This window comes from Rhagoletis zephyria, unplaced genomic scaffold (assembly GCF_001687245.7).
Source record: "Rhagoletis zephyria isolate East Lansing unplaced genomic scaffold, Rhagoletis_zephyria_1.1 Rzeph_scaffold_04223, whole genome shotgun sequence".
Taxonomy (NCBI): domain Eukaryota; kingdom Metazoa; phylum Arthropoda; class Insecta; order Diptera; family Tephritidae; genus Rhagoletis; species Rhagoletis zephyria.
Window position 1 is genome coordinate 18,395 of NW_016161306.1, and position 3,026 is coordinate 21,420.

Genomic DNA, 3,026 nt, shown 5'->3' on the forward strand with positions numbered 1-3,026 from the left:
AGAACTCAATGTTATAAACAGCGAAAAAACGAATTACGAGACAGACGGGAGACAGAATGGATCCTCAAAAAGAAAAGACCAGCCAAAAAACGAAAGCCCAATTCCTCTCCTGAAGCAGTGCCTCAAAATAGCACTTCAGTTCCTTGTGTGGATAAAAATAAAAGTAATAACGTTAGTCAAGAATGATAGAATACAAGATTGCGCCAATCGAGCTGAGAGCAACTGGCCATGACGTCAAAATATACCAGAATGAGAGAGCAAAGTCGAATTCAATAACAAAAAGAAGAAGAATCGAACAGCTGGGGCGAAATCGAAAGGTTTGTTTACAAAGTGCATAATAAATCGCGGATTTACGGAATTATTTAATTTTAAATGGTAAATTGGTTGTATAAAAGTAAAGAATGTGTACTTCTTAAATGCAATGCAAATCGCTGAAAGTGTTAAAATACTGCAATCATTATAATGATTTACATTTTTTCAATAATTGAACAAATACCAGCGGGTCAGTTGCTGGTAACAATTTGCAGAGCGATTCCACGGTGATCGTTGCATCGTCGTCAATTAGTGAAATCAGTAACCAGGCTTTTAAAATAAAGGAAAACCTCCTACTCCGCTATACATATAATTACTTTCATTATTTAGCTGCTTTTCCGGCAGCCGCAAGAAACGCTGGCCCAAGCCTGAAAATTGTTGCCAGCAACTGACCCGCTGGCTGCCCACTGGCATTTGTTCAACTACTCAAAAATGCACTATGTAAACAAACCTTTTGGGCGTTAGCCACATCAAGCGGGTCATCTGGTTGAAATGAAAAGGCTGTTAGATGTAATGCAGCAACGTGCTCCCGATGTTCAACATCAGTTCAAAGAAAAGTCAAATGAGTTGGAAATGGCGCAGCTTATCATACGCCAGTTGTCGGATAAGGCCAATGTAAACCAAGGCCGCAATCGGATAGAGACCTCGACGCAGACGCAATTTATGTACGAGCAACAGATTAGAGACTTACAAGTAAGTTAGAAGTAGAAGTGCATTTGAAGATGTTTACATTATTATGTTTACGCATTTCTTACAGGCTATGGTGCAACAATTGACGTATGCCAAAGAAAGGAATTTATGATGGTCACAAATATATTGGCAAAAACATAGCAAGTGCATATGCCAAGTTGGAAAAATTGACAATGCGTGAGTATAAAATGAATAGGTGTTCTTAATTATAAATATTACTTTACCTTTTCTTTTGCAGTGGCCAAAAAGAAGAGTCTTTTTGATGATCGACCGCAATAGATTCAAGAATTGACTTACATCATGGTGTATGCGTTACAATCTAAATTAGCCAGCATGGGCACCGACTTCAACCAGATACTAGAAGTGCGTATAGATAATCTCAAACAACAAAAAGCGCGTCGGGATCAATTCGGGCAGTCACCAATTGCTGCTAGCACTGTTCGCTCGAGTACAGCAAAACAGGGCTCCTTGCTGTTAAGCCAAGAAAATACGGCCGTAACATTGACATGGCCGCAAGTGATACGACACCATTGATGGGTGCAGTCGGAGGTAGTGGAATACAGACGCAGCAGCAGATTGCATTATATGATGACTCCGATAGTTACATGCAACAGCGGGCTGAGACTATGCAGAACATTGAATCAACTATTGTCGAGCTAGGCGGTATATTTCAACAATCAGCACATATGGTTAAGGAGCAAGAGGAGACTGTGGAGCGTATCGATACAAACATACAAGATGCCGAATTGAACATAGAAGCGGCGCATGGTGAAATATTGAAGTACTTCCAAACTGATGATAAAAATCTTCGCAGTACTGATATTCTTTTTCATATTCTTCGTAGTTTTCCTTACATAATAACGAATATGTTTGTGACACGGCAAGATTTTAACAAGTTCAGAGGCGCGGTCTTAAAGTTGTGGGTTTTTAAATACATAAATATATAATATCCTATTCATATACATACATATAAATCACACTAATGTAATAATGAAATTAAGTCTTATATGCCACGTGAAACACGATAGCTTTTAGAAGCAGTCACGTAGGGTTAGACACTAATTCTGCCAATAATAAAATTACTTCACTTAGTTTCACTTTTTTTCAAAATTTTCTATAAAAAGTAGAGATGATCCTGTGTAATAAAACGAGAACCGATTTATGTAATCATAAATATATAAAGAAAAGTTTAAAACTAAATAAAATAGAAATTGTTATTGGCAATAAGTACATGTGCTTGTTTATTAATAATTCAAATATTATGTTCAAACAAATTTAAGTGAAAGGTATGCAATTTCAAGAAAAAAGCAATTGCTTAGTTTTTATGCATACGGCTTAACATTTCCGGTAGGAAGCAGAAGGTCAGTATGTATAAATAAAAAGCTTTATCAGGGGAACGTGTTATATTTTCAAATAACAAATAAATAAAAAATACATCGTAATGAAATGTTGCCGTTTATTGCATGTGATCTGATGCCGGATTCAATTTATAGGTTCTCGTAGGTAGCTCGTTCTCGAAGTCATCAGTGGTGAAGTGTTTTACACAGATGACGCTGGTTCGGGCGTTGAAATCCGTTGGTCTCCGGCAGAACTGGATCCACTTTTCCACCAACTCAATGTCGGCCGGAAAAGTAAAAAAACTGTACCCTGATCCTTTGGCCTAAACACTAGCACAATTAACCACTGCACACCTCATTTTTTTTTTTAATTTATAACTTTTTTATAAGTTTTCACAAAAAACAAAACAACGCTCAAAATCTTTCGAATTTGTAAATTTGTAAAGTTGAAATAACCTAAAATGTCACGAACCAGAAAATGTAAACAAAAGTATTGTGTGACGTCAGCGAATGGGTGGATGCTGTCAAATCGACGAAGAAAGGGTTAGCGGTCCGCGAATGGCGCGACCTTTATTTTCTGGATCGTGAACGTTAGTAATATAGCTCGCCCACCTCCAATTGTAATAAACGGTACAAACGATTTCAAAAAATTGCACGCTCAACTAATTGCAACTATAAAAAACAATT

General features: G+C 37.2%; 1 pseudogene; it reads left to right on the forward strand.

Moving 5' to 3' along the window:
- The first annotated feature begins 312 nt into the window (after nucleotides 1–312).
- On the forward strand, nucleotides 313–2,637 carry LOC108370431 (syntaxin-5-like; annotated as a pseudogene).
- Nucleotides 2,638–3,026: the final 389 nt, after the last annotated feature.